Below are 21204 nucleotides of genomic sequence, written 5' to 3'. Positions count from 1 at the left end.
TAAAGGGGTACGGTAAGAACCCTCCCTCCCGCACTTTGGGTGCTCACATGAAACTGACCCATTAAAACTTTGTACACAGCCTCTCAGCACCTAGTGTGCTGAAAGCATAAAAAACACTCCAGTTTAAAGGGCACCTGTCACCCCGTTTTTTCTGTATGAGATAAAAATACTGTTAAATAGGGCCTGAGCTGTGCATTACAACAGTGTATTTTGTGGACCCCGATTCCCCACCTATGCTGCCAAAATACGTTACCAAAGTAGCCGTTTTCGCCTGTCAATCAGGCTGGTCTGGTCAAAAGGGCGTGGTGTCTTCCCCCAGATCTTGCTTAGTTTTCCGTTGGTGGCGTAGTGGTTTGCGCATGCTCAAGGTCCCGAATCCACTGCAAAGGGGAGTGAAAACAGCGCGATGTGTTCTATTTCCCTGGTGATCGGTGGGGGCGGCCATCTTCCTTTGGCCGCGCGTGCGCAGAAGCGGCGCTCTGCTGGCCGCGGCTTCAGGAAAATGGCCGCGGGATGCCGCGCGTGCGCAGATAGATATCGCGGCGGCCATTTTCCTGAAGCCGCGGCCAGCAGAGCGCCGCGGCCAGCAGAGCGCCGCTTCTGCGCACGCGCGGCCAAAGGAAGATGGCTGCGCCCACCGATCACCAATGAAATAACGAACAGCGCGCTCTTTTAAATCCCCTGGCAGAGGATTCGGGACCTTGGGCATGCGCACACCACTACGCCACCAACGGAAAACTACGCAAAATCTGGGGGAAGACAACACGCCCTTTTGACCAGACCAGCCTGATTGACAGGCGAAAACGACTACTTTGGTAACGTATTTCGGCAGCATAGGTGGGGAATCGGGGTCCACAAACTACACTATTGTAATGCTCAGCTCAGGCCCTATTTAACAGTATTTTTATCTCATACCGAAAAAACGGGGTGACAGGTGCCCTTTAAACATGAGCCATGTATGAGGGAGTCGGAGTCGTGGAGTCAGAGTTGGAGTCGGTATTATGGGAATTGAGGTGTCGGAGTTGGAGGTTTTGCTTACCGACTCCACAGCCCTGCTTTTTGGCCATATCCATAAACATTACATTTGGAGAGAGATCAACAAGGCGCCTATGATGAAAGGAACACCATTCTTACTGTAAAGCACAGAGGTGGATCACTGATGTTTTGGAAATGTGTGAGCTGCAAAGGCACAGGAAACTTGGTCAAAGTTGAAGGGAAGATGAATGCAGTACGTTATCAGCAAATACTGGAGGCAAATTTGCAATCAACATCCCGGAAGATGCGCATGTGACGAACTTGGACATTCCAACATGACAGCGATCCAAAACACAAGCAGGGGGACCTTGCGGGCATGGCAGGATTTTTACCCCCGTCATGACGAGTGTTATGATCCGGTGACTTTGGAGCCGCATGAACTTTCTCTGGAGTAGGTGGAAACTGTACTGACCGCAAAACCTAAACTAACACCGCAACTAGAAGTAGCCGTGGGGTGTGCCTAACAAACCCTAGACACCTCGACACAGCCGGAGGACTAAATACCCCTATAGATGGAAATAGGAATACTACCTTGCCTCAGAGCAGAACCCCAAAGGATAGGCAACCCCCCACGAATATTGACTGTGAGTAGGAGAGGAAAGACACACGCAGGCAGAAAACAGGATTCGGCAAAAGAGGCCACTCTAGCTAAATAGGGAAAGATACGACAGAATACTAAGCGGTCAGTATTAAAACCCTTCCAAAAATATCCACAGCAGATAATACAAAAAGTTCCACAATCAAACAAAAGACATGGAATGTATATCTGCCACTCCACAGAATCCAACAAGACTGAGAAAATACTGACAATCTAAGCTGGACAAAAAAACACTGAATAGCACAGAATTATTAAACAACAGAATTATTAAACATAGAAACAAAACCAGACACTTATCTTTGCTGATTTCGCAGAAGGCAGATGGAACCAAACCAGGACCAAAACCTCCCAACAACCATGGACAACTGGCAAGGACTAATGAATCCTGCACGCCTAAATACCCCAGTCAGAACTGCAATCAGCAGATATACCTGACCAGGACTGCAACTCAGGGACAACTGCATTACCACCTACAACCACCGGAGGGAGCCCAAAAGCAGAATTCACAACAGTACCCCCCCCTTGAGGAGGGGTCACCGAACCCTCACCAGAGCCCCCAGGCCGATCAGGACGAGCCAGATGAAAAGCATGAACCAAATCAGCAGCATGGACATAAGAGGCAAAAACCCAAGAATTATCCTCCTGGCCATAACCCTTCCAGTTGACAAGATACTGAAGCCTCCGCCTCGAAAAACGAGAATCCAAAATCTTCTCAACCACATACTCCAACTCCCCATCAACCAACACAGGGGCCGGAAGATCAACAGAGGGAACAACGGGTACCACATATTTCCGCAATAAAGATCTATGGAAGACATTATAGATAGCAAAAGAGGTCGGAAGCGCCAATCGAAAAGACACCGGATTAATAATCCCAGAAATCCTATAAGGACCAATAAACCGAGGCTTAAACTTAGGAGAAGAAACCTTCATAGGAACATGACGGGAAGACAACCAGACCAGATCCCCAACCTGAAGCCGGGAACCAACACACCGACGACGGTTAGCAAAACGTTGAGCCTCCTCCTGAGACAACACCAAATTGTCCACCACATGAGCCCAAATCTGCTGCAACCTGTCGACCACCGAATCCACACCAGGACAGTCAGAAGGCTCAACCTGCCCAGAAGAAAAACGAGGATGAAAACCAAAATTACAAAAAAAAAGGCGAAACCAAAGTAGCCGAACTAGCCCGATTATTAAGGGCAAACTCGGCCAATGGAAAAAAGGCCACCCAAATCATCCTGATCAGCAGACACAAAGCATCTCAAATAAGTCTCCAAGGTCTGATTAGTTCGCTCGGTTTGGCCATTTGTCTGAGGATGAAATGCCGAGGAAAAAGATAAATCAATGCCCAGCCTAGCACAAAAGGCCCGCCAAAACCTAGAAACAAACTGGGAACCTCTGTCAGACACAATATTCTCTGGAATACCATGCAAACGAACCACATGCTGAAAAAACAACGAAACTAAATCTGAAGAGAAAGGCAATTTAGGCAAAGGCACCAAATGAACCATCTTAGAAAACCAGTCACAAACAACCCAGATAACAGACATCCTCTGGGAAACCGGAAGATCAGAAATAAAATCCATAGAAATATGCGTCCAGGGCCTCTCAGGGACCGGCAATGGCAAAAGCAACCCACTAGCACGGGAACAACAAGGCTTGGCCCGCGCACAAGTCTCACAGGACTGCACAAAAGAACGCACATCACGTGATAAAGAAGGCCACCAAAAGGACCTACCAACCAAATCTCTGGTACCAAAAATACCAGGATGACCAGCCAACACAGAACAGTGAACCTCAGAAATCACTCTACTAGTCCATCTGTCAGGAACAAACAGTTTCCCCACTGGACAATGATCAGGTCTGTCAGCCTGAAATTCCTGAAGAACCCGTCGTAAATCAGGGGAAATAGCAGAAAGAACCACCCCTTCTTTCAGAATGCCGACCGGTTCAAGGACCTCAGGAGAATCAGGCAAAAAACTCCTAGAAAGGGCATCAGCCTTAATATTCTTGGAACCCGGAAGATACGAGACCACAAAATCAAAACGGGAAAAAAACAAGGACCAGCGAGCCTGTCTAGGATTCAGCCACTTGGCAGACTCGAGGTAAATCAAATTCTTATGATCGGTCAAGACCACAATACGGTGCTTAGCTCCCTCAAGCCAATGTTGCCACTCAAATGCCCACTTCATAGCCAACAACTCCCGATTGCCGACATCATAATTGGGTTCAGCAGGCGAAAATTTACGGGAAAAGAATGTACACGGTTTCGTCAAGGAACCAACATGATCCCTCTGGGACAAAACGGCCCCTGCGCCAATCTCAGAAGCGTCAACCTCAACCTGAAAAGGAAGAGAAACATCCGGCTGACGCAACACAGGGGCAGAAGTAAATCGGCGCTTAAGCTCCTGAAATGCAAAAACAGCCGCAGAGGACCAATTCACCACATCAGCGCCTTTCTTCGTCAAATCGGTCAAGGGTTTAACCACGCTGGAAAAGTTAGCAATGAAACGGCGATAAAAATTTGCAAAACCCAAAAATTTCTGAAGGCTCTTTACGGACGTGGGTTGAATCCAATCATGAATGGCCTGAACCTTAACCGGATCCATTTCAGTAGATGAAGGAGAAAAAATAAAACCCAAAAAAGAAACCTTCTGCACCCCAAAGAGACACTTAGACCCCTTCACAAACAAAGCATTGTCACGAAGGATCTGAAATACCATCCTGACCTGTTCCACGTGAGACTCCCAATCATCAGAAAAAATCAAAATATCGTCCAAATTTACAATCAAGAATTTATCAATATAAGTCCGGAAGATATCATGCATGAAAGATTGAAAAACAGATGGAGCATTAGTGAGCCCGAACGGCATCACAAGGTATTCAAAATGGCCTTCGGGCGTATTGAACGCAGTTTTCCATTCATCACCCTGCTTAATACGAACAAGATTATACGCCCCCCGAAGGTCAATCTTCGTAAACCAACTAGCCCCCTTAATCCTAGCAAACAAATCGGAAAGCAAAGGTAAAGGGTATTGAAACTTGACCGTGATCTTATTCAAGAGGCGATAATCAATACAGGGTCTCAAGGAGCCATCCTTCTTAGCAACAAAAAAAAAATCCCGCTCCCATCGGTGAAGAAGATGGCCGAATATGCCCTTTCTCCAAAGACTCCTTAACATAACTCTGCATAGCGGTATGTTCAGGCACAGACAGGTTGAAGAGTCGGCCCTTAGGAAACTTACAGCCTGGAATCAAATCAATAGCACAATCACAGTCCCTGTGCGGTGGAAGAGAACTGGACTTGGGCTCATCGAATACATCCTGAAAATCAGACAAAAACTCTGGAATTTCGGAAGAGGAAGAAGAGGAGATGGACATTAAAGGAACATCATTATGAACCCCCCGACAACCCCAACTAGTCACAGACATAGACTTCCAATCCAACACAGGATTATGTACCTGTAACCACGGAAAACCCAACACGATAGCATCATGTAAATTATGCAATACCAGAAATCGACAATCTTCCTGATGGGCTGGCGCCATGCGCATGGTCACCTGTGTCCAAAACTGGGGCTTATTTTTAGCCAAAGGTGTAGCATCAATGCCCCTTAAAGGAATAGGGTTCTGCAAAGACTGCAAGGGGAAACCACAACGCCTGGCAAACTCAAGGTCCATTAAGTTCAAAGCGGCGCCTGAATCCACAAACGCCAAGACAGAAAATGATGACAATGAGCAGATCAAGGACACCGATAACATAAATTTAGGTTGTACAGTACTGATGGTAAATGAACTAGCGATCCTCTTTGTCCGTTTAGGGCAGACTGAAATGACATGAGAAGCGTCGCCACAATAATAACACAACCTATTCTGACGTCTGAGTCCTTGTCGTTCTGTCCTAGACAGAATCCTATCACACTGCATTGGCTCAGGACTCTGCTCTGAGGACAACGCCACAGCACGCACGGTTCTGCGCTCCCGCAAGCGCCGATCAATCTGAATGGCCAAAGACATAGAAACACTCAGACCGACAGGCGTGGGAAACCCCACCATAACATCTTTAACGGATTCAGAAAGACCCTTTCTGAAAATTGCAGCCAAAGCATCATCATTCCATTTAGTCAACACAGACCATTTTCTAAATTTCTGACAATACAATTCTGCCGCCTCTTGACCCTGAGATAGGGCCAACAAGGTCTTCTCCGCTTGAGCCACAGAATTAGGTTCATCATATAATAGTCCTAAAGCATGAAAAAAGGAATCTACATTAAGCAAAGCCAGGTTCCCAGATTCCAGGGAAAATGCCCAATCCTGTGGATCACCACGCAGCAGGGAAATGACGATTTTAACCTGCTGAATAGAATCCCCAGAGGATCGAGGTCTCAAAGCAAAAAACAGTTTACAGTTGTTTTTAAAACTCAAAAATTTGGACCGGTCACCAAAAAACAAATCAGGAGTAGGAATCTTTGGCTCTAAAACAGGAGTCTGAACAATATAATCAGAAATTCCCTTTACCCTAGCAGCAAGCTGGTCTACACGAGAAGCTAATTCCTGAACATCCATGCTAACACAAGACTCCTTAGCCACCCAGAGAAAAAGAGGGAAGAAGAGGCAAAGCAAGCTGCAGAAAAAAAAATGACTCAACACCTTTCTTCCCTTCTTCTGAGATGCATTTAACTCATAGTAGGCCAGTTGTACTGTTATGATCCGGTGACTTTGGAGCCGCATGAACTTTCTCTGGAGTAGGTGGAAACTGTACTGACCGCAAAACCTGAACTAACACCGCAACTAGAAGTAGCCGTGGGGTGTGCCTAACAAACCCTAGACACCTCGACACAGCCGGAGGACTAAATACCCATATAGATGGAAATAGGAATACTACCTTGCCTCAGAGCAGAACCCCAAAGGATAGGCAGCCCCCCACGAATATTGACTGTGAGTAGGAGAGGAAAGACACACGCAGGCAGAAAACAGGATTCAGCAAAAGAGGCCACTCTAGCTAAATAGGGAAAGATAGGACAGAATACTAAGCGGTCAGTATTAAAACCCTTCCAAAAATATCCACAGCAGATAATACAAAAAGTTCCACAATCTAACTAAAGACATGGAATGTATATCTGCCACTCCAGAGAATCCAACAAGACTGAGAAAATACTGACAATCTAAGCTGGACAAAAAAACACTGAATAGCACAGAATTATTAAGCACACAGAATGTGTGCCATAGAAACAAAACCAGACACTTATCTTTGCTGATTTGGCAGAAGGCAGATGGAACCAAACCAGGACCAAAACCTCCCAACAACCATGGACAACTGGCAAGGACTAATGAATCCTGCACGCCTAAATACCCCAGTCAGAACTGCAATCAGCAGATACATCTGACCAGGACTGCAACTCAGGGACAACTGCATTACCACCTACAACCACCGGAGGGAGCCCAAAAGCAGAATTCACAACAGACCAGTGACATTTTCGTTTTTCGCTCCCTTCCTTCCCAGAGCCATAACTTTTTTATTTTTCCGTCAATATGGCCATGTGAGTGCTTATTTTTTGTGGGACGAGCTGTACTTTTGAACGACATCATTGCTTTTAGCATGTCACATACTAGAAATCGGGAAAAAAATTCCAAGTGAGGCAAAATTGCAAAAAAAGTGCAATCCCACACTGTTTTTTTGTTTGGCTTTTTTGTTAGGTTCACTAACTGCTAAAACTGACCAGCCATTTTGATTCTCCAGGACAATACAAGTTCATAGACACCAAACATGTGTAGGTAATTTTTGTATCTAAGGCTACTTTCACACTTGCGTTTGTAGCAGCTGCGTTGGGCTGTGGACTTCCTCTGTGAAGACCCGCCCTCCGCCGCTAGATCCGCCTATTTCTGCATGCGTCCGGCATGCGGCCGGTGTACCTATATTTAAAATTAGGTACGCAGGTCGTGCCGCAGTATGCGGATGCTTACGCATGCGTCGTTTTGACGATGCAGAAAAAAAAAAAAAAATTGCTGGTCTCCGCATCGTCAAAATGACGCATGCGGAAGCATCCGCATACTGCGGCACAACCTGCGTACCTAATGTTAAATTTAGGTACACAGGCCGCATGCCGGCCGCATGCAGAAATAGGCGGAGCTAGCGGTGGAGGGCGGGGCTTCACGGAGGAAGTCCGCAGCCCTCCGCAGCTGCTACAAACGCAAGTGTGAAACCGGCCTAAGTGGTGAAAAAAAAATTCCAAACTTTGCTAAGAAAAAAAAAAAAAAAAAGTCCCATTTTCTGATACCTGTAGCATCTCCATTTTTCGTGATCTGGGGTCGGGTAAGGGATTTTTTTTGCATGCCGAGCTGCCATTTTTAATGATACCATTTTGGTGCAGATACATTCTTTTGATCGCCCGTTATTGCATTTTAATGCAATGTCGCGGCAACCAAAAAAAACATAATTCTGGCGTTTTGGTTTTTTTTCTCGCTACGCCATTTAGTGATCAGGTTAATCCTTTTTTCATTGATTGAGCGATTCTGAACACAGCGATACCAAATATGAGCATAATTGATTTTTTTATTGCTTTATTTTGCAGGGCTGTGGAGTCAGAGTCGGAGTCGTGGAGTCGGAGTCGGAGTAGAAATGTACCGACTCCGACTCCAGCTTTAAAAAAATTTATTAATATTTAATAATTGAACTTTCATATGAATTTTATAAATGTTACTCAAATATATATGTTCTATCAAACTATGAACAACAGTGATAAGCAGTTCTGCTGGAGATAGAGCATTTCTTACTTCTTGTGTGTCAATGTTCTCCACTGCCCTTATCTAATCTTATACTTGGTTAACCTCATGCTGCCCCAACCCCTTTACTTACAATGTATGAAACTGAAAGTGAAAATGTGTTGCAAATTCTTAGTAGTAAAGCTCCTCCTCTAGACTAGATGTTTACTAGGTGTGCGTCTTCCAAGCATCTCACAGCTGCTACTCAGAAGAGGAAGACTGTAAGAAGTATTATCCTTTCAACAAACTTTGCATCAGTTAACTGTGAGTACATGAGGAATAACAGTATTACTGACCACTATATCAGTTGTACGACCTGGCAATAATTTTGTACAATTGTTTTTAGGAAAAACAATTGTCATTTGGATTGTGAATGCAGAATTAAAAAGCTGAGAATGTCAAAGAAGCGTCACATTAAATCAGCTGTATTTGAACATTTCAACATCACTCAAGATAGAAAACATTATGTCTGTCGGTGTATGACAAATGATTCAGACGAAAACAAATGCTGCGAAGCCAAGATCAGTGCATATTCAGGCAAAGATAAAAATGCTCCTACCAGAGCTTCTAATCTAAAGAGACATTTACAGCGCTTTCATCCAGAAGTACTGAAAGCAGTGGATGAGAAAGACTGCATCCAAACCAATGAACCAGTGCCCAGCTCTTCCAGCCAAACAAAGGAGCAGAGAACTTTGCAGCCATCAGTTGCAAGATATTTTGTCAGTGACAAAGTTACTGTGACAATGACAGTAGATACATTTAAAAAAACAGATCATAGAGCTTGTTATAAAGGATAGTGTGCCTATTTCATTATTTTCAAGACCAGCTTTTATGTGTCTGAATAGGGAAATGGCCCACAAGCTTGGTGTTTCTCTGGAGAAAGAGAGTATTAGAAAATTAGTAATCGAAGAAGCTTTTAAACAAAAGGAAGAACTTAAACTCTCAAGGGACACTTTCTGTTTCTTAAAATGGATGCCTGCACATGTCACAGAGTGAACTATTTTGCCATCAATGTCCGATTTGTTTGTGACAAAAATTAAATAGTTACCAAGACATTGGCAGTAAAAGACACCAAAGCTCATCACACCAGTGAGTTTCTCCAGGTCTTGGTGGAAAAGGTTCTGCAAGACTATGAACTTAAGAAAGAGCAAATTCTTTCTGTCGTAACTGACAATGCTTCAAATATGATAAGTACTATTAAGCTAATGAATGAGAGTAATGATGGTGACCAGCAGCTAGAAGAACATTCTGGGTCCACAGACACAGAAATGTTTGATATAGAGGAACACAGTATTGTAACTGAGGAGCAAAATGAAGTTGCTTCAGATGAACAGCAACATGATAGTTTAGATGATCTTGTTGAAACTGTGTCAATACGTTCTTTCATTCATCACATGCGCTGTGTTGTGCATACGCTACAGCTGGCTATAAGAGACAGTCTGCAAGAAGGACATGCTGCTGCACTGATTGGCAAGGTGAGAAAATTGGCTACTGTTGCCAGAACCCCTAAAGTTGACTCAATTTTGAAGAGACGTGCTGGAAAAGGGGCAATTACTGATCAAGCCACACGATGGGGCAGTACTTACTTAATAATTCAGCGCTTGGTTGAACTGAAAACCTTTCTTGTAGACATGGCTAACCCTCAACTGACGCTAAATGAAAGTCAGTGGAATCAGGTGACTGAGCTGGAAAAATTGCTAGAGCACCCATTTACAGTGACTAAATAATTACAAGCAGAGGACTTAACTCCAGGTATTTTCTTAAAGGAGTGGAAGAACCTGATGTTTCGCCTGTCCCAAAGAGGAGGGTTAATTGCAAGTGGCATTGCTACATCACTGAAACGGAGAGAGGAGCTACTATTACAAAATAACATTCTTTTGGCAGCTGTTTATGTAGACCCAATGCATCGGATTCTTCTAGATGATCAACAGCTAACTAAAGGAAAAGAAGCTCTGTTTGAAATAGCTGTAAGGATGAAAAGGTTGCAGAACAGTCAGGAGGAACAAGAAGAATTTGGTCGTCCTGCCACATCTTCATCCTCATCAACTGATGGAAGAATTTAATTTCGAAAAATATTTGGATCACAAGGACCGTGCAAAGCGTTCCCGCATAGAAGAGTCATCCCCATCAAAGAACACAGCCAGTACATTTCAGCAGAATTTTTCATGTGCACTAAAAGAAATTGAGAAATTTGACCGTTCATAACAAATAACAGTGCAACAAGCGATTCCTCTGTATCCTTACATTGTCAGAGATGTTGCCCGAGTGGTTACTGCTTTGCCACCAACCCAAGTTAGTGTAAAGAGGTTGTTCTCTGCTCTCAAAATGATTAGATCAGATTTGAGGGCATCCATGAAGGAGGATCTGACAGAGGCAATACTTTTTCTGAGGACAAATTTATAGATTTCTTCTTAACTGCATAACAGTGTTTATTGCATATTTACTTACAAGAGTTTAGAAAAGTTTAGAAAAGTTATTTGCTATATTCTAATTGTATTCTAATAAATATAGTTTTTGCTCTAAGTGGTCTGATTACTTATATGATGGTGAGAAACTGAATAAGCACGATGTTAATATTTTACAACAGTAAATTTATTGTTACGAATTGGCCATTTATGAAGGAGTTGGAGCCGGAGTCGGAGTCGCAACTGTGGCTTACCGACTCCACAGCCCTGTTATTTTGAATGGGGAGAAAGGGGGGTGATTTAAACTTTTATATTTGTTTTATTTTTTTCATATTTTTTAAAACATTTTTTTTTTTACTTTTGCCATGCTTCAATAGCCTCCATGGGAGGCTAGAAGCTGGCACAACTCGATCGCCTCTGCTACATAGGAGCGAAGCTCAGATCGCTCCTATGTGGTAGAACTGTTGCATTGCTATGTGCGCGAACCACAGGATGGCGCTCACAGCAATCCGGAATCAACAACCATAGAGGTCTTCGATAGACCTCTGGTTGTCATGCTGACACATCATCGCTGACCCCCAATCACGTGACGGGGGTCAGCGATGCACGCATTTCCGGTCGGATGCGCTAGTTAAATGCCGCTGTCAGCTTTTGACAGCGGTATTTAACTAGTTAATAGCGGCGGGTGAATCGCGATTCCACCCGCCGCTATTGCGGGCACATGTCAGCTGTACTAAACAGCTGACATATCCCAGCTTTGATGCGGGCTCACCTCCGGAGCCCGCATCAAAGCAGGGGGTCTGACCTCGGACGTGCAATCCCGTCCGAGGTCAGAAAGGAGTTAAACCTTTACGGTGAAATGTGTTACCAATGGTTTTCTTGGTGACCGTGGTGCCAACTGCCTTGAGATCAACAACAAGTTCATCTCGTGTAGTTTTAGGCTGATTTCTCACCTTTCTCATGTTCAAGGATACCCCACGAGGTGAGATTTTGCATGGTGCCCCAGATCAATGTCGATTGACAGTCATTTTGTATTTCTTCCATTTTCTTACTATTGCACCAACAGTTGTCTCCTTCTCACCCAGCATCTTACGTATGGTTTTGTAGCTCATTCCAGCTTTGTGCAGGTCTATGATCTTGTCCCTGACATCCTTAGAAAGCTCTTTGGTCTTGCTCATGAGGTTAGAGTCTGACTGATTAACTGAGTCTGTGGACAGGAGCCTTTTATAAGGCTAAGTGCATACGTTGCAGAATTGCCGCGGAAATTTCTGCAACTCCTGCGGCGGGTATATCCATGCGGAGTTGGAATGCGTATTTCCGCTAAACACTAGCATTTTACAAGCATAATTAGCTTGCAGAATGCTAGCGTTTTCCAAGCGATCTGTAGCATCGCATGGAAAAATGATTGACAGGTTGGTCACACTTGTCAAACATAGTGTTTGACAAGTGTGACCAACTTTTTACTATTGATGCTGCATATGCACCTCCACCCTGGGTACCGACCGCACATGATCCGCTTACTTCCCGCATGGTGGGCATAGCAGCATGTTCATTCTTTGTGCGGAATCGCGGGGATTCCGCACAAAGAATGAACATGCTGCGTTTTTTTCCCGGAATGCGATTCCACTGCGGAAAAAAAACGCAACATGTGCACAAAAATTGCGGATTGCATTCTAATAATAGGATGCTTAATGTATGCGTTTTTTTCACATTTTTATAGCGAAAAAAACACGAAAAATCCTGAACGTGTGCACACAGCCTTAAGGTGACTATGTAAGACAGCTGTCTTTAATGCAGGTATCGAGTTGATTAGGAGCGTTTAACTGGTCTGAAGGAGAGCGCAACTCACCACGCGACTTCTGTCGCCATCCATGTGCACTGACACACTCAGGATTAGCACCCCTTTGAGCTAGTGCAGCCATGAGTCTTCTTGGAAATGATGCAACAAGTTTTTCACACCTGGATTTGGGGATACTCTGCCATTCTACCTTGCAGATCCTCTCCAGTTCCTTCAGGTTGGATGGTGAATGTTGATGGACAGCTATTTTCAGGTCTTTCCAGAGATGCTCAATTAGGTCCGGGCCCTGGGTTGGCCAGTCAAGAATGGTCACAGAGTTGTTCTAACGACACTCCTTTGTTATGTTAGCTGTGTGCTTAGGGTCATTGTCTTGTTGGAAGGTGAACCTTCGACCAAGTCTGAGGTCCAGAGCACTCTGGAAGAGGTTTTCATCCAGGATATCTCTGAACTTGGCCGCATTCATGTTTCCTTCAATGACAACCAGTCGTGCTGTCCCTGAAGCTGAAAAACAGCACTATAGCATGATGCCGGAACCACCATGTTTCACTGTTGGGATTGTATTGGGCAGGTGATGAGCAGTGCCTGGTTTTCTCCACACGTACCGCTTAGACCTGTTTGGTGATAATTCTATCTTCTTCTCATCAGACCAGAGAATTTTATTTATCACAGTCTGGGAGTTCTTCATGTGTTTTTAGCAACCTCTATGCGGGCTTTCATGTCTTGCACTGAGGAGAGGTTTCCGTCAGGCCACTCTGCCATAAAGGCCCGACTGGAGGAGAACTGCAGTGATAGTTGACTTTGTGAAACATTATCCCATCTCACTACTGCATCTCTGGAGCTCAGCCACAGTGATCTTGGGGTTCTTCTTTACCTCTCTCAACAAGGCTCTTCTCCCACGATTGCTCAGTTTGGCTGGATGACCAGATCTGAGAAGACTTCTGGTGGTCCCAAACTTCTTCCATTCAAGGATTATGGAGGCCGCTGTGCTCTTCGGAACCTTGAGTACAGCAGAAATTCTTATGTGACCTTGGCCAGGTCTTGCCACAATTCTGTATCTGAGCTGAAAACTTATGACCATGTGATATTTCAGTTTTTCTTATTTAACATGCAAACATTTCTACATTTCTGGGTTTTTTTTCAGTCAAGATTGGGTGCAGAGTGTACATTAGTGTGAAAAATAAGAAAAAAGGAACTTTTTTTGAAGTTACCAAATGGCCATGTCCCGGCCCAGTAATCAAGTCATTTTTATGTATGTGTGTATATATATATATATACACTCACTGGCCACTTTATTAGGTACACCTGTCCAACTTCTTGTTAACACTTAATTTCTAATCAGCCAATCACATGGCGGCAACTCAGTGCATTTAGGCATGTAGACATGGTCAAGACAATCTCCTGCAGTTCAAACCGAGCATCAGTATGGGGAAGAAAGGTGATTTGAGTGCCTTTGAACGTGGCATGGTTGTTGGTGCCAGAAGGGCTGGTCTGAGTATTTCAGAAACTGCTGATCTACTGGGATTTTCACGCACAACCATCTCTAGGGTTTACAGAGAATGGTCCGAAAAAGAAAAAAAATCCAGTGAGCGGCAGTTCTGTGGGCGGAAATGCCTTGTTGATGCCAGAGGTCAGAGGAGAATGGGCAGACTGGTTCGAGCTGATAGAAAGGCAACAGTGACTCAAATCGCCACCCGTTACAACCAAGGTAGGCCTAAGAGCATCTCTGAACGCACAGTGCGTCGAACTTTGAGGCAGATGGGCTACAGCAGCAGAAGACCACACCGGGTACCACTCCTTTCAGCTAAGAACAGGAAACTGAGGCTACAATTTGTACAAGCTCATCGAAATTGGACAGTAGAAGATTGGAAAAACGTTGCTTGGTCTGATGAGTCTCGATTTCTGCTGCGACATTCGGATGGTAGGGTCAGAATTTGGCGTAAACAACATGAAAGCATGGATCCATCCTGCCTTGTATGGAGCATCTTTGGGATGTGCAGCCGACAAATCTGCGGCAACTGTGTGATGCCATCATGTCAATATGGACCAAAATCTCTGAGGAATGCTTCCAGCACCTTGTTGAATCTATGCCACGAAGAATTGAGGCAGTTCTGAAGGCAAAAGAGGGTCCAACCCGTTACTAGCATGGTGTACCTAATAAAGTGGCCGGTGAGTGTATATATATATATATATATATATATATATATATATATATATATATATATATATATATATATATATATATATATATATATATATATATATATATATATATATATATATACATACATATATATACACTAGGTGGTAGCCCGACTCTAACGCATCGGGTATTCTAGAATATGTATGTAGTTTATTTATGAAGATTTTAGAATAATACATTGAGTACACAGGATTCGGCCACCCGCGACCAATTAAAGCGTGGTTCAAATTCTGTGCCAATTCGCGGTCGGACTGCGCCTGTCGCTGATTGTTCCTGGCCGGCCACGTAGTATATAGCACAGCCATGTAGTATATAACAGCCCACGTAGTAAATAGCAGCCACGTAGTATATAGCACAGCCATGTAGTATATAACAGCCCACGTAGTAAATAGCAGCCACGTAGTATATAGCACAGCCCACGTAGTATATAGCACAGCCCACGTAGTATATAGCACAGCCCACGTAGTATATCGCACAGCCCACGTAGTATATAGCACAGCCCACGTAGTATATAGCACAGCCCACGTAGTATATAGCACAGCCCACGTAGTATATAGCACAGCCCACATAGTATATCGCACAGCCCACATAGTATATCGCACAGCCCACGTAGTATATCGCACAGCCCACGTAGTATATCGCACAGCCCACGTAGTATATCGCACAACCACGTAGTATATCGCACAGCCCACGTAGTATATCGCACAACCACGTAGTATATCGCACAACCACGTAGTATATCGCACAGCCCACGTAGTATATTGCACAGCCCACGTAGTATATTGCACAGCCCACATAGTAGATTGCACAGCCAACGCAGTATATTGCACAGCCACGTAGTGTATTGCACAGCCCATGTAGTATATAGCACAGCCCACGCAGTATATAGCAATGTGGGCATCATATCCCTGTTAAAAAAAAAAGAATTAAAATAAAAAATAGTTATATACTCACCTTCCGTTGGCCCCTGGATCCAGGTGAAGCGTTTACCGACGCTCCTCGCGCGCTCCGGTCTCAAGAGTGCATTGCGGTCTCGCGAGATGATGACGTAACGGTCTCGCAAGACCGCTACGTCATCATCTCGCGAGATCGCAATGCATGGAGCGGTCACCGGAGCATCGCGAGGAGCGGGAAAGGCCTGTTTTGGATGCGGGGGCCAAAGGACGGTGAGTATATAACGATTTTTTATTTTTTTAACATTAGATCTTTTTACTATTGATGCCGCATAGGCAGCATCAATAGTAAAAAGTTGGTCACACAGGGTTAATAGCAGCGGTAACGGAGTGCATTACACCGCGGCATAACGCGGTCTGTTACCGCTGCCACTAACCCTGTGTGAGCGCTGACTGGAGGGGATTATGGAGCGGGCACTGACTGCGGGGAGGAAGGAGCGGCCATTTTGCCGCCAGACTGTGCCCGTCGCTGATTGGTCGTGGCCGTTATGCCGCGACCAATCAGCGACTTGGATTTCCATGACAGACAGAGGCCGCGACCAATGAATATCCGCGACAGACAGACAGAAGGACAGACGGAAGTGACCCTTAGACAATTATATATATATATATATATATATATATATATATATATATATATATATACTAGATGGTGGCCCGATTCTAATGCATCGGGTACTCTAGAATATGCATGTCCACGTAGTATATTGAACAGTCCACTTAGTATATTGCCCAGCCACATAGTATATTGCCCAACCACGTAGTATATTGCCCAGCCACGTAGTATATTGCCCAGCCACGTAGTATATTGCCCAGCCACGTAGTATATTGCCCAGCCACGTAGTATATTGCCCAGCCACGTAGTATATTGCCCAGCCACTTAGTATATTGCCCAGTTACGTAGTATATTGTCCAGTGACGTAGTATATTGCCCAGTGATGTAGTATACAGCACAGAGCCACGTAGTATATTGCACAGCGACGTAGTATACAGCACAGAGCCACGTAGTATATTGCCCAGCCACGTAGTATATTGGCCAGTCAGGTAGTATATTGCCCAGCTACATAGTATATTGCCCAGCCACGTATGTCACAGGTTAAAAAATAAAAAATAAACATATACTCACCTTCCAAGGGCCCCTTGTAGTCCAGCTTCCGGTCCCAGGGTTGGTATGAGCGCAGGACCTGTGATGACGTCGAGGTCACATGACCGTGACGTCATGGCAGGTCCTTGTCGCATACCATCCTTGCCACCGGAATCTGCCGCTTGCATGGAGCGGTCACCGGAGCGTCGCGAGGAGCGGGAAAGGCGGCAGAAGGTGAGTATATAATGATTTTTAATTTTTTTAATTATTTTTAACATTAGATGTTTTTACTATTGACGCTGCACAGGCAGCATCAATAGTAAAAACTTGGTCACACAGGGTTAATAGCGGCGGTAAGGGAGTGAGTTACCCGCGGCATAATGCAGTCCGTTACCGCTGGCATTAACCCTGTGTGAGTGGTGACTGCGGGAAGTATGGAGCGGGCGCCGGGCACTGACTGCAGAGGAGTAGGGCGGGACTAATTGGACTGTGGCCATCGCTGATTGGTCGTGGCAGCCATGACAGGCAGCGGGCGAGACTAATCAGCGACTTGGATTCAATGACAGACAGAGGCCGCGACCAATGAATATCCGGGACAGACAGACGGAAGTACCCCTTAGACAATTATATAGTAGGAAATATATATATATATACACATATACATACACACACACTGTATATTATACACTGCTCAAAAAAATATAGGGAACACAAACAACAGAATATAACTCCAAGTAAATCAAACTTCTGTGAAATCAAACTGTCCACTTAGGAAGCAACACTGTTTGACAATCAATTTGACATGCTGTTGTGCAAATGGAATAGACAACAGATGGAAATTATTGGCAATTATCAAGACACACTCAATAAAAGGAGTGGTTCTGCAGATGGGGACCGCAGACCACATCTCAGTACCAATACTTTCTGGATGATGTTTTCGTCACTTTTGAATGTTGGTTGTGCTTTCACACTCATGGTAGCATGAGACGGACTCTACAATCCACACAAGTGGCTCAGGTAGTGCAGCTCATCCAGGATGGCACATCAATGCGAGCTGTGGCAAGAAGGTTTGCTGTGTCTGTCAGCGTAGTGTCCAGAGGCGCTACCAAGAGACAGGCCAGTACACCAGAAGACATGGAGGGAGCCGTTGGAGGGCAACAACCCAGCAGCAAGAAAGCTACATCAGCCTTTGTGCAAGGAGGAACAGGAGCACTGCCAGAGCCCTGCAAAATGACCTCCAGCAGGCCACAAATGTGCATGTGTCTGCACAAACGGTTAGAAACCGACTCCATGAGGATGGTCTGAGTGCCCGACCTCCACAGATGAGGGTTGTACTCACAGCCTACACAGTGCAGGACGCTTGGCATTTGCCACAAAACACCAGGATTGGCAAATTCGCCACTGGCGCCCTGAGCTCTTAACAGATTAAAGCAGGTTCACACTGAGCACATGTAACAGAAGTGACAGAGTCTAGAGCAGAGGTGTCAAACTGCATTCCTCCAGGGCCGCAAACAGGTCAAGTTTTCAGGATTTCCTTGTATTGCACAGGTGATAATTTAATCACCTGCAGAGAATGATTCCAGCACCTTGTGGAATGCTAAGGAAATCTTGAAAACACTCATGGTTTGAGGCCCTCGAGGAATGCAGTTTGACACCTCTGGTCTAGAGACGCCATGGAGAGCAATCTGCTGCCTGCAACATCCTTCAGCAGGTGTGTGATTACATACATATATATATATATATATATATATATATATATATATATATATATATATATATATATATATATATACACACACACACACACACACACACAGCGGCTTTACAACTGTGGGGGGAGAATGAGGTACAGAAGGTTGTGTCCCTGACCAATCAGTCACATATACACGAAGCTGAAGTTGGTGTCTTATTCATCAGTTTCAGTTTCTTATTCGGCAATTTTTTCTTTTCTGTTTTTTATAGGTTTAACAACAAAAAATAAGCATCACAATAATAACATAAAATGCAGCGAGGCTCCCTGATGTGAATACACTTAAAAACAGCTACAAAAATTATAAAACTGGCACAAAAATGAGCATCAAAGTGGGCACCGAAGGGCGTTAATGAAAGGGTTAAATGACTTTGGGCCTCTGACATCACAATGCAGACATATAGAACAGGGAGCCCCACATCAAAACCAGGACCCTCCAGCCAGGCCCAAATGGCTAGGGAGGAAGTACGCAGCCATCCTGAACGCAAATGTAAAACCAACTTCAGCCTCGTCACATATACTGTGTGTGTGTGTATATATATATATATATATATATATATATATATATATATATATATATATATATATACATATACACAGCGGCTTTATATCTGTGAGGGGGCCGAATTAGGCGCAGGACACTGACATTACAGGTGGTTGTGTCTCTGACCAGTAATCAGTGATAGATAGATAGATAGATAGATAGATAGATAGATAGACAGACAGACATTGTAGGGTTTTACTCACTGGTCTGCGGTTGAGCTCAGAGTCAGCACTGAGCACAGGAAGCTGTTTTTTTTTCCTGCTGTTTGCTTAGCTTCTTCCTGCCTGCCTGGGGCTGGGAGGAGCCGAGGAGGAGACTTAGAGCTGCCTGTACAAGTGGGGAGTGATTGGCAATGCTCTGTTGTGATGGGGCTCCTCCAACATGAACACATAGATTACTGTGGTTGGCTGCTCAGTGTAGTGCCTGCACACATGATCTGTGATGGATGATAATCTGCAGTCACCCGTATGTCCGGCAGCTGCAGGATGAGATAAAATGAGATATGTTAGCAGTCATTCCTACCCATCTCTTTTAACTGCTCCTAAAACTCGTCCTTTGAATGCTCAGTAACTTTTTCAGCACCCTACATGCTGGAGCATGCTTTCCCAGGCTTACATCACTGAAGCTACTAGCCCCCTCAAGGACCTGTCCGGTGGCCATCTAAGGGTATGTTTCCACGGTACGGTTTGCCGGCGGGATCGCCGCAGCGGCGAAGCCGCTCGGCGCTAAGCCCCGCCCCCTTTCTGGGACGCGATGGTGCCGGATGTGTACAGTACACATCCGGGATCATCGCACCCCTCGCCATAGGGCCCTGTGATATTACCTGCGGCTACGCTGCGTCCCCGCAAGGTGTACGGACATGCTGCGTTCTGAAAAGACGCGCAGCATGTCCGGAGTCGCAGGGCCGCCGCGTGCGGGTTTCCACGCATAGTGGAGACGGGATTTCATAAAATCCCCTCCACTATGCTGGAACATCTGGACGCTGCTTGTTTGATGCTGCAGCGTCAAACAAGCAGCGTTTACGTACCGTGGAAACATACCCTTAGGCTACTTTCACACTAGCGTCGGGCACTGCACGTCGCAATACGTCGTTGTGGAAAAAAAATGCATCGTGCAAAGTTGCCCACAGGATGCGTTTTTTCTCCATAGACTTTTATTAGCGACGCATTGCGATGCAGTGCCACACGTCACAACCGTCGTGTGACGGTTGCGTCGTGTTTTGGCGCACCGCCGCCACAAAAAAAGTTACATGTAACTTTTTTTGTGCGTCTAGTCCGCCATTTTCGACCGCGCATGCCCCCTCCTCCCCGGACCTTGCAATGGGGCAGCGGAAGCGTCGTAAGACTGCTTCCGCTGCCCACGTCGGGCATTTTTTCCACAGTATTCGTCGGTACGTCGGGCCGATGCAGCGCGACGGCCCCGTACCGACGCTAGTGTGAAAGCAGCCTAACAGACTATTTTATATACATCAGCTTTATAACTGAAGGGAGAATGAGGCGCAGCGCTGACATTGTAGGCAGAGCTTCCTGGGGAGCGGCTTAATGGAGTGCTGCCAACAGTCATGGGGAGAGATGTAACGGAGCGCTGCTGACAGTCATCATAATGTACAATACAAATGTGAACCAGACTCAAGTTAGTCTGCAGTTAGACTTTAGCTATTAGTTGGCTATTAGATTTTCATGTATGGTGAATTATACATAGAGTGGATATTGTTTGGGTAAAATTTTGTTCAGGACTTCGAGATGTTTATTTTGACTACTTGTGGTCCTGGGTTATTCACATAAATCGCTTATTTATGTCGCACATAATCAAAAGTACTCAATCGTACATAAGTTCAATTTGAAAAGAGGTACCCTGGACCACTAGTACGCAAAATGACCAGCTCAATGTCCTGAACAATATTTGCCAAAAAAAATATCAACTCTGTGTAGTGTAAAAATAGCCTGGGTGAAATGGTGGATGAGGATGAGGAAAAAGCCAATATGCTAAATGACTTTTTGTCATCAGTATTTACACAAGAAAATCCCATGGCAGACAATATGATCAGTGATAACAAAAATTCCCCATTA

At 44.9% G+C, this 21204-nt stretch overlaps 1 protein-coding gene across 2 annotated transcripts in view; it reads right to left on the bottom strand.

Annotated features, from left to right (window-relative positions):
• Positions 1-19576, bottom strand: part of LOC143764706 (uncharacterized) — a 44696-nt gene extending 25120 nt beyond the window's left edge. The window contains exon 1 of one of the 2 annotated variants that reach the window (XM_077250560.1): positions 19339-19576. The gene's annotated coding sequence lies outside the window, so the exon portion shown is untranslated. The remainder of the gene's footprint in view (positions 1-19338) is intronic. The other variant, XM_077250559.1, reaches the window with a different exon arrangement.
• Positions 19577-21204: the final 1628 nt, after the last annotated feature.

Source organism: Ranitomeya variabilis, chromosome 4, assembly GCF_051348905.1.
Source record: "Ranitomeya variabilis isolate aRanVar5 chromosome 4, aRanVar5.hap1, whole genome shotgun sequence".
Classification (NCBI taxonomy): domain Eukaryota; kingdom Metazoa; phylum Chordata; class Amphibia; order Anura; family Dendrobatidae; genus Ranitomeya; species Ranitomeya variabilis.
Note: the sequence above shows the minus strand (reverse complement) of the source record. Positions and strands in the feature narration are given on the sequence as shown.